We start from the raw sequence: 11,796 nt of genomic DNA, 5'->3' as shown, positions 1-11,796 counted from the left end.
TCTCTCTCTTTGCTTTGTCCTCATTTGGGGTCGGCCCTCCTTGCCCTCATACGTCAGTTTCCTCTGTCCTGCGTGGTCACATCATCAAGGCCGTGCTCTCTTATGCCCCTTGGTATGTATATTATGTTCTTTATTTTAAAAAGATAGTTTTATATGGGTACATATAACTGAACGTACGACTATAATATTGACATATTGTCAGTCGGAATAATTTAAAATAAGTATATGATGGCACATTTTCTGCGTTTTTAATGAAAAGGATTCTGGCTCAAGAATATTATTATAAAATGCAAACAATAACTAAAATTATAATATATAAAAAATTAAGATATTTATAATATTAGATAGATCTAACCAAAATACTCCAAACGAATTTTTTTGTAAATTGAGCAGATGCCTATAACGTGTTGGATGTTTACGAGCTCACCCAAGTTACAAACTGTGGAGACTGTAGAAAGTACATACTATACATACTTAGGGGGACCTGGTAGTCTAGAAATTTCAAAATATCGATTTTTTGTTTTTTCGATATTTCGAAATTATAGTCTGTTAAGAATATACCGTGAAATTTTCATGGGGAAATTCCCAATATTATAGCTTCTACAGCCCATTTACTAGGTAGAGAGCGGTCCGCGCGCTCCTGTGCCTCAAACTTCAAAGTCATTTATCTCAAAACAACTTTTTCGGTCTGGTCTTGTGATAAACAAAAACTGTTCAACCGAATCATCTGATATGTTGTTCACAACATCAATGGCTTGCGCTCGTGTCAGAATCATATTATATTATTTCAATTATTTCGTATTTTTTGATTTAAGGGGACAGATACCTGTAAAATATCGAAAAAAAATTATTGGTTTTTCATAAAATATTAATATAATCCTTTAAGAATATGTCAACAAATTTTTAGAAAGTAAATTTAAGTATTTCTTATATTATAGATCGTCAGCCGTGACGACTCTATTCTTTGCGTTCGAGCGCTGCTAGAGGTTGAATTTTCATGTATTCAAACTTTAGACGCGTTTTTCTCAAAACTATTTTTTTTGAATTGGCGTGCACGATAACTCGAAAAGTTATTGACCGATCTCCCTGAAACTTTGCACACATTTTTTTTTTTATAATATTATCATATTTTCTATGTGAATTTACGTTTTCGAATATTTTTCGAAAAAATAATTTAGGAAATAATAATAGGAAAATTCGCCCCAAAAGTAGGATTTTTTCGAAGCATTTTATTCCGCAAATTTTTTTTTCCATTTTTATTTAACTCATATAGAAATTATGACATTAGTAAACAAAAATATTTTTGGGCTTTTGTATTCAGGTCACTAACGCCGATGCTGCAGTGCCCGCCGATTGAGAAGCCCCGCTGCGACCTGCCTGGAAGAATTGAGTGTACATCCGCCATTTTAAATGATTAAAATAAAAAAAAAAATGTATATTATTTTAATGTCTAAATAAACTGTATGCCAATTTTGAAAAAAGATGTATTGACTTCTTCGTTTTAAATAATTTTAATGAAAATCAGGGACAATATGGCCGATTACAGGTATCTGTTCCCTTAAAAACTAAAAAAAACCCCATTTTTAGAGTGTCAAACTCAAAGCCGCGCAATTTTGTGAATTTTTTTTATTCTATTGTAGTACGGGGCAGAGCTACTGATTAATAATTATTTTTGGTTTTTGTGTTTCAGATAAATAGAAGACCCAAAAGGGAAGGGGCCAACTTCAGCGCCATTTTTAAAATTATTAAAATTTAAAAAAAATATTTATTTTTCATTTTTGTATGTAAAAGACGTTAATTTAAAAGCCTAAAAAATTTCAATATCGTTTTTCATTCTTTTTATTGAAAAAAAAATCCCATAGGAGCTCTAGACCACCGGGACCCTTTTAAAACTTAATTTTTTGTTATTCTTCTTCCTCTTTTTCTTCTTCCTAGCATCACACTCCTTGGTGAACCATTACTTCATTCACAACCACGAGCCATCTCTTCATATCCAAAGCCACATCTTTCCAACGCCTCACGTTTAACTTCTCATGATCTGTCTCCACATCCTTTAGCCTTTACTTCTAAGGCATCATCTACTTTGATCTCCAATCGGTCACAATTCAAGCGCTTTTCGTATTGCTCGTTCTTTGGATATTCTCATAACGCGTCCAAGCTATCTTATCTTCTGACACTATATGAACCTTATCACGGCTTCGCTTTTGATTAGTAGCTCCAATTCATGATTATATGTCCCATTGACTTTGGAATTAGTGGAGGATGAAATAGCAGAAGAAGAACTCCTTCCTATAGTCGATTGCATCAAGGAGTTTTACGTCATCGGACGACCTGGTAGAGGACGAAGAAGAGCTGTACCTCCCAGATATCCAGTTTCGACATGGAACCAGTATAAGTCTGCACGAGATGAGCATCACAAGACAAATAACGCAAGTGAAGGATGACCCAATCGTTTTCATCTACTTATGGGAAGTATCATCCAGACTTATATTCAGCTTTAAAAGAAATCCAAAAAGAACAGGCAGATGTTGATAATTATAGCTGAACTTACTTTGGGGCGATCTGTAAAAGCGGCACCAAAAAAAAAAAAAAATGGAGAGAAGTCCAAAATCGCTTGCGGTTCATTGCTTTACAATATGAAAAATACAGAAATTCTGGCACTGTTTCCTCATATCTAACGTTATTGCAGTGGCGTAACTACAACATCTAGGGCCCGTGGCAAATTCTTATGATGGGGCCCTATCAATAAAAATCGTCACGTTGTACTCAGTTTGATTAAAAGAAACAAATTTTATTTCAACAGATGATTTTAATAAACAAAACAATAATTTAATTTCAATAAGTTATTAATTAAGAAAAATCTCTTTTTCGAGATTTCTGTTCCACAAAAGTGTCTATAACATCATCGAAGTTTAGAAATCGGGCCATAGAATTTTCAATAGACAGAATAGCCAAGTTACATAACCTGTCTTGTCTCATAGAGTTTCTTAAATAAGTCTTTATCAATTTTAGTTTTGAAAATGATCGTTCAGCACTAGCTGCACTCACAGGAATTGTGAGAAATAACATTAATGCAATGCATTTTTATTATTAATAAAGCAGCAAGGTCTCTAATACACGGCAATTTTTCTATTTCGTCTCTGAAGGTGGATCGAAAACTTAGAATTTCTCTGCCAAATGAGTCAGATAAGTATTTTTTATAAATCTCAACAAATTCTAGAGCATCACTTAAAACTTTTAACGTGGAGGCTGTAAAACATTGAAATTTGAAACAATTTCATTCATTGGAATGATGATTGATGATTTCAGTTGATTTATAATATGTCCAATACTCGATAAAATATATTAATTCTGAACAAACTTTCCGGATCTTGGAGGCGCTCATCTTCGCAGAGCTCGTTAGAAAATTCAGGGGTGATGGACCATTTTTCAGCTACACTACCTATTTTCTTCCATCTTCAAATTTTCAAATTCATGTCGATACCTTTCCAATACTTCTAGGCAGATTTTCAAACGTTTTACGACATTTGAAAGATCCGTGGCTTTAGACTGAAGTGCTTTAGAGGCTGCTTCTTTTTGAGTGAAACAGCTTCATTTCTTTCATCTGACTTGCAATTTAACAGGATTTTGTTAGCGCCTTTTGCACTTCAACAAACCGAACTTTCAATGTTATTGGATTTGAAGACTTACTTTCTTCATTAGATATCAAAAAAATTGATAAAATATTCCATCTTTTGATACTATGCCCAAAAAAATTATAAATTTGTTGAATTGTTTAAAAAACCTCTCTCACCGCATCATTGAGTACTAGATTTAAATTATGATCAGCACAATGAACATATACAGCATTTGGTTCAACATCTTTTATGAGTTTTTGAACTCCACCATAAGTCCCTTTCATTGTGTTAGCCCCATCATATCCTTGTCCTCGACATTTATTTAGAGGAATGTTTTTGTCATTTATGGATTTAATAATTTTCTTGGACATTGCTAAGGCAGTTAGATCCTTAACTTCATGAAATCCCAAAAATGTTTCTTTAATGACAAGTGCTTTAGGGATCCCATTACAATCTTTTTCGATCATACAATAACGGTAAAGTTCACACATTTGATACATTTTTGAAATATCTTGTATTGTATCGAATATGATAGAATAGAATGGTGCTTCAGTTATTTCATTTATAAGTGCATTTTCTACCTTAAAAGCAGGACAGAAATTAGCTCATTTTGTATTTTCGGACTTAAGTAATTTATTTGGCCCTTTGGTTTATTTAACAACTCTTGCAAAATCGGATCGTGTTTTCCTAATAACTCAACAATACTCAAAAAGTTTCCTTTGGAGCTGGGATCACTGCCATCTGCGTTTTCTCTGTGGCCACGAAAGGCTAAATTACATGTTGAAACTGTGAGAGTAACATCAAGGAGCCTAGAAAGTACTAGTCGCCAAACGGAATTTTCTTTTTTGATCATAGACTCTTGCTCTTCATCGAGTGTTCCAAATAGTCGCCACTGATGATACGTAAGACAGGAATCCAGATGAATTTTTCATGTCTCGTGTCTTTGTATGCCATCTACAATATGTTCCTAGTCGTCATAGCAGTCAATCCAAACATTTTGTATATTCTTAGATGCCCGATTTGCGAATAACCAACACTGTTCACAATACGCACTCTGAAGTGTTAAGGAATAGGAAAACCATGTACGTTCAAACTTGACGCCAGACTTGGAAACAATATAGTAATGTTTTTCTATAAAAGAAATCAAAAATATCAAATCCAGGATTCACCTAACATAGTGTGGCCAACTCACCCCCGCAGAAGCGAGACGAAAAAAAAAGAAGTATATGGGGAATATCCCGATTATTAATGCTCACCCGCGCTGCCAACGTTCCGCTCCAAATTATGTAGAAACCAATGGATGCGGCCTATTGGCCCGGGGCCCTCTTGGGTCAGGGGCCCGTGGCATTTTGCCACCCATGCCACCCTATTGTTACGCCACTGCGTCATTGGCACACAATATTGCTTTTTGATGGACTTCATTTTGATACTACGATTTACATATATTAATAAAATTCCTTTTACTATTTATTGTTATTTTCTAACGGCGGGACTTGCATTTTTGGGAAAACAGTTGTCGGGAAATTAGATTCGGGAAAAGAGACGGGAATCATTTTTTCTGATTCTAAGAAACTTCCTCAAAAATATAACTCAAAGTAGTCTGTAATACAACCAGATTTAATATTTTATATTTTCCCAGGTCGTTAAAGAGTTGAGGTGCTTATTATTTGCATTCTGCAAAAATAAAACCTAATGTAATATAGTATAAAATACTTCCTGATTTATTTAAGTTATACTAATTTTTGTATGCACGCCTTATTGCTACCCCAAATTCCGTTCAAGGGTTAAAGTGCTTATTAGAATCGCTTGAAAAAAACGTCGTTAATTTAATTAATAATTAGTTTTCCTTTACTGCGTAGTCACTTTCAACTTGTCAAACAGCCACGCTTTCGACTCCCTTCCACTAGCATCATAAGTCAAACTGCCATTCTTCTTCAACGGCAACACCAGCAATGGAAACTTGGACTAAAATAATGTTCAAACCCCCAGTTAGTTAATAAACTTTTCTCTTACAAAAGTGACGAGGGAAATTAACTTTATTTTGACAGTAAAAAATGATTGAATGAAAGAAAATGCTGAGGAATCGCAGAGAAAATAATCAAAAGAACAGCTACTGCACTTTTCCCTTCATAATGATGTCGAGCTCAAAAAAGAGCGAAAGAGTCAAAATGTAATAAAGAATGATGGCTTATTCAATGCAACATAAAAGCCACATCACTTTTGCCATTTCATTGAAATGGTCAAATTATGACTGAGTCAATGGCAAAAGAGCCAAATGGAATGCCAAATGCGGTGGGACACAAATACATGAAGGTGAGTCGATGAAGTGGTGTAGTGAGCAGTGACCGGCGAGCAGTGAGTAGCGGGTGGTGTGAAGTATCGCCGCAGCATGAAGAGGGAGCAACAAAAAAGGTCGACCAGGTGAATAGGATAACATAAAATTAGCTCAGCCGTTGGCGATTTACACATAATTTTTTACACGATTTCATTGCACACACACACGCATACCTCTGTATGTAGTTGTGAGCATCATGTTTGCACATGGTACCGTTATAGCTGTCCTTGCTAGCTGGGTTTTTGTTGCCGTTGTTGTTGGTGATAATGCTGCTCCAGCCGAGTGCACACAAAAGGACCAACCAAGCGAGATTTCAATTAAAAAAAGGCACATACACCACTTTCGCCTAATAGAATATTTTTTGGCCCCTTTAGCTGTCGTACCTTTTTTTCTTATTTTACTTTTGAAATTTACATTTCAAGCCAAGTTCTCTCGTTTTCTATTTTTCGTTGCCAGTTCTGTTGGCGGTTTGCAGAAGAACCTCAATTCTGACTTAACCAACCCACAAAAAATAATCAAAGTTTACCGCGCGTTTAAAAATTCCACCTGAAATGTGAACCGATGCGCAGCCATGAATGTTTGGAGATTGGACGATGGACGGTGGACAGTGAGCGGTGGGTGGACGATGCGACGGTGTAACACACAATGGGCAGTGGTGGTTTTGCATGGTGAGATAAAATAATTTGAGTTTTTGACGCAATGTGAAAAGTAGACAGTGATTTAGTTCTTAATAAAATATGAGTAATTCGTGACTAACTAATTTTGTAATGAAGAGAAACTAGTTTCATGAAAAAAATTTAGTTCAGAGGTTGTAACTCTGAAAAATAAGTATTGAAATTTTGGTGCACTTAACTATGAATTGTTTTGCAGTTAGGCGATCTTAGCTAGACTTTGGGCTGCTTGGGTAGCCAGGTTGTGGATGACGGAAAAAGGCTTTGTCTATATGAGGTGAACCTACCACCGATTGATTTTGCGGCAGAAGGTCTAGCAGCTAGATCCGCCACAAGACTTAGCGCAACTTACCTGTAAAATATTCGGACATAGTTCAATAGGTATGAGTTATCGGACCAATACGGACTATATGACTCCGAAATATAATTGGGTGAAAAGATTCCGAACAACAATAGAAAAAGATGGGTGGAAAAGAGATATGAAACCTAGCGCCAATATGCTTAACGGCTCCAAAATGATGGACGGAGTAGGTGCAGGGATTTATTGCGCAGATCTGGACATCAGGCGGCCAATTAAGCTCCCTGACCACTGCAGTATTTTGCAAGCAGAAGTCTTTGCGGTAGAAAAGGCTGTAGAAATAGCATTAGCAAGGACATCGAGCAACTCCAAACCCAATACGGTCATATGAAATTTCATCTAAAACCGTTCTTAGGGCCAGGGAAGCCATGAGAGACTAGCCACAGACAGGGTACCCGGACATAAGGGTATTGCAGGAAATGAAATTGTACTTGTACATACAACTCGAACCACGGATAGACAGAAGTTGGAATAATCTAGCCACTTGTAAAACCGGGAAAATCATGTTTACACTTCCAATTGTCATTGCAGCTATCAACTTTACATTCACACTCTCCCATCACTGCAGTTGTTGTTGTCGTCGCTAACGTCGCTAATATTTAAAATCGTGAAAAAGCCTTCACTATTCACCGCACACAATGCAGCCAAATACACCAGATTCGAACTAGCCCTGTCTAGAGAGGAAAGCAAAACTATCGTAGGCATACTGACACGCTACAATTTGCTAGCGGCGCACGCATAAAAGATGGGAATTTCAAACATTGATAGCTGCAGATTTTGCAATGAAGAGAGGGAAACTCTTTAACACCTTCTATGTTCTTGCCCTGCATTAGCTAGAGCCCGAATGGAATGTTTAGGAGCTCTACAATATGAGAGGTTAGAATGTCTCTCGGGGTTAGAGCTTCCGAGCTTACTTAAATGCATTTTAGATACAATTAAATTATTGCAACATTTTTCGAAATTCAAAAATCCAGCTCGACAGACTATAACTAGAACTTTTTTTTATAAGAATTTTTTTACTTTTACAGATCCATCAACATTTCAAGGAGAAATGATGCAAACCGTGGAGCAACTTTTTTTCCTTGTACTTTAGGTCACGTGATTTTTTATACACTAAATTTTTTAAATTAGAATTAAAATAAATTTTTTTATAAATTTTAAGTACTAATAAACAAAATATGCAATTTTTTTATATTTATTTCTATTGTCATCCCTTCTAAAAAAAATTTTCTTTTAGCGCATTTTTGGTGCTGCTGGACGTATGTAACGCCTTAAGACAAATTATATACGAAAGAGTAGTGAGTAAGACAATATAATATATATACAACAAATAAAAAGATGTAGGAATCAGTGAGCAGAGATTTTTCTATATTTGCTACATCTGTTTATTGCCACTTATAATACTTTCGAATATAACTGGACTATCTACTATTTCGAGCAAAACTTCCAAGCGTTTTGGTTCAAACTTCCAGAGATTGCAGTAGCTAAAGAAAATTAAGCTCTTCTTTGAACCAGAATTTTCGATTCGGTTTTTATGAGTCGCCTTCTTAGTGTTTAAAAATTGTCATAGTTTCAATGGTCATTATGTGCGAAATATTCAAATTGTTGTGACAACAAGAAACATATGGAAAGTTTTCTCCTAAAATGCAATAAGGTAGGTGCGAATAATTTTCGCTATATTGTGGGTAAATAATTTGGCTCACATCACTCGAAAAATGTTAGAATAGATATTAAACATTTTTTCATGTGACAATTTGCTACTTTGGTGATTGAGTTTGTTTAGTGAAATGCTTAAAATGCAAAAAAAATGTATTGCAATTGATTTCAACGATAATTTAGGATAAGTTAAATGGGCGGCCAATTGGAGAGAAACAAAAATAAAACGTATCCTTTGTGAAACCATTGTAAAAGCAATAAAGAGAGGAGAAAGAATGAGACAGAGTGTAAAGGAGAGACGTGGGCGAGCGGGTTGTGGATGACGACCGAACGATGACTGGATTACGGTTGTGTTAAATGCTTTATGCTACTAATGAAGTTCATCAGGTGGCTGATATCAAGGCGCAGCAAAGAAGTGATAGTCAAGATGCCTAAATCTTAGACCCTTGAAAGCAGAACAGCTACTGAGAAGGCGGTAAGGTGACTCCCCTTATCCTCAATACAGCTGACGCAAGAAGAACTCGAAGTAATGCTAAATCTCATAGTATGCATACCTTGACAACAATGTTCTGTAAGAGTACCCACAAAATACGAAAACTGAGGCTTTGTTGGCCTTAGAAGATCCCTCGAACCTCTCCGATGCAGCCAAGCCCAGAAGGATCACTCGACTTTGCAAGTGTATGGCGCAAGTTTAATCATCCAATTTTGTTTTTGAATATATATATGTATATAATTGGCGCGTCCAACCTTTTTGGGTGTTTGGCCGCGCTCCTCCTCATATTTCTGGTGTACGTCTGGATGTTGATCCACAAATGGAGGAACCTACAGTTTCAAGCCGAGTCCGATGGGCAGATATTTTTTACGAGGAGCTTTTGTTTTTGAATAACTTTTTTAATAAATAAAAAAAAATGCTTTTGAGTGATGAAAATCTTTAAATGTAAATGTCAATTTATGCTTGACGTACGACAGCATTTACAAAAACTATAAATCTGCCGATAGGGTGACTAATTTGCGCCACATTGCACTTGCGCTGGCTAATTTCATGCATCATAAATGAACATAAAAGACATTTTTTTTAAGTTTTTATGAAAGTTTATTTGATACGAACTCTTCACCCAACCTTACATTATAAATATTTATGGATTTTAAATCAATAAACACAAATCTTAACTGGTCAACAAAATTTACCTGACCACAGTTGGCATGTAATGATTACCCCACTGTGCCTTGTAGTGCCGGTAATTGAAACGAAAAAACGCGGCTGAGTGTTTGACTTTGTGCTGCATCGAAGTGCAGTGCCTATGGATGTGTGGGTGGGTGTCGTCTTGCGTATCGTAATTTAAGCGTTTACCTTTTTCACCTTTTTTACCACTCGTAAAAACTTGCGCTCAATTGAGTGTTACGAAAAGTACACACATACACACACACCTGCACACTTTCCCATTTTAAAAACTTACTGCAGGAACTTTTTCGATATTGACGCATGGAATTTTCGCTTAACTTCAGCTGTTTTTCACCCCGCATAGTATCACAGAACTTACGCACACGCACACACATACACACACAGATAATAATAGCATTGACAACCAATAAATCTTGGAGAATGGGCATAAAGTAACGGAAAATAAAATGCGCATCTCTTACAATGTTTTTCGAAAGGCACTTCTATGAGTTTCTGCTGAGGCATCGAAGAGTCACAAAGTTGTCAACAACATTCTGCCGTCCAAGCAACACTGAATTGTGATGACCTTTTTCCTTCTCTTCCTTCTAACATTTTAACAAAAGATTCGTATACCCACACATACTTGATCGACGCACTACTCCCGCCCGATTTATTACCAAAATTTGTCAGCAACTCTGGTGAAGCAAAATAACTCTGACTGAAAATCGTTACGATGGCGAATCGCTTTTATTATTGGGCCATCACTCATTTGCCGATGTTCTTTGCCTCGCTCGGTTGTAGAATGCGGCATCTGATAGGATTGATCGATTGGCTTATCGTGGGTGGGAGAGTGATTATTGGATATGGTCAGTTTATTGGTCACTTTAGTGCCGGCTTAGGTATGGAAAAATATGAGCCCGGTTTTTATGACCGTAGCTTCTTTGGCGGCCGCTGTAGGCGAATGGGTTGCAGAGTGCTCAGGTTAGAATCTCCGTGCATGAAACACGAAATGATAGCAAAAGTTTTTCCTAATGGTGTTTCTATCAATGGTTGTCCGATCATTACCTTGTCGTAGCTGTGGCAGTAGGCCGAGTAACCTTCAAATATTTTTTTTCTGGTCCTACGAGTATCGGACAAGGGAAGTCCGCCTGCACAGGGGTTCATGTGCACAGGCAAGGTCGAAAAGAGCCGGTCGCCGCGTAGCCGTAGCACTCCGTTCGCAGTTGGGTTATTTTTAATCTGGGTCCTCAGCCAGACTGAACTTCAGATCGTATTACACCTTGTTCCAACCCAAAGCTTTTTCAAGAGATTTACTCCTCCGGTTTAGGGAGTTGCCAGAACTGGGCCATATTTCAAAAATGCAGCCTGAGCCATAGGAATTTAATGCACTCGCTCAGTACTGGAATGTACTTACACGACCACACTACTATCCACTGTAAAGGTCTGCTTAAGGATTCGGCTAAGCCTGCGCACCACGACAAGGTTCCCGCCTTCCCGGTGGCAGGAATATAAGAGTATAAAAATATTCACTTTTTTAAGCAGCGTAAAATGTTTGAGCTTCTTGTATTTGTATACAATTTATCTAGTATTGCTTACCGTGGCAGACGTAGGTTTTAAATTTAAAATTTCTCCCTAACCACTGAGTTCAGAGCGGGGAGAGGGCAACTTTAACTTCATTAGTCTCTTTGACGCATTTCCTTGGATATTGACGTCGCTGCTTAAACCAAAGATTTGAGACTCTCCAAATTTCTGTAAGTCTTCGACAGTCCATTTTCTCCAATGCTGACCATAAACTGTAGTCCAATGGATTCAGATGTGGACTTCCAGACGGCCAATCTTCTGGGCCTATGAACACAGGAATATTGTTTTTTAGCCACTATGGGCTGGAGTGGAATCTTAGTGGAAGGTCCAACGCTCTCCATTGAAGAGAGTACTGCTCAACTGCTTCATTACGCCATCCTTCTTGTACACTTTTGCCCCGCTCTTAATCCCTTTTC

The sequence above is a fragment of the Anastrepha obliqua genome, chromosome 1 (genome assembly GCF_027943255.1).
Source record: "Anastrepha obliqua isolate idAnaObli1 chromosome 1, idAnaObli1_1.0, whole genome shotgun sequence".
Classification (NCBI taxonomy): domain Eukaryota; kingdom Metazoa; phylum Arthropoda; class Insecta; order Diptera; family Tephritidae; genus Anastrepha; species Anastrepha obliqua.
Note: the sequence above shows the minus strand (reverse complement) of the source record.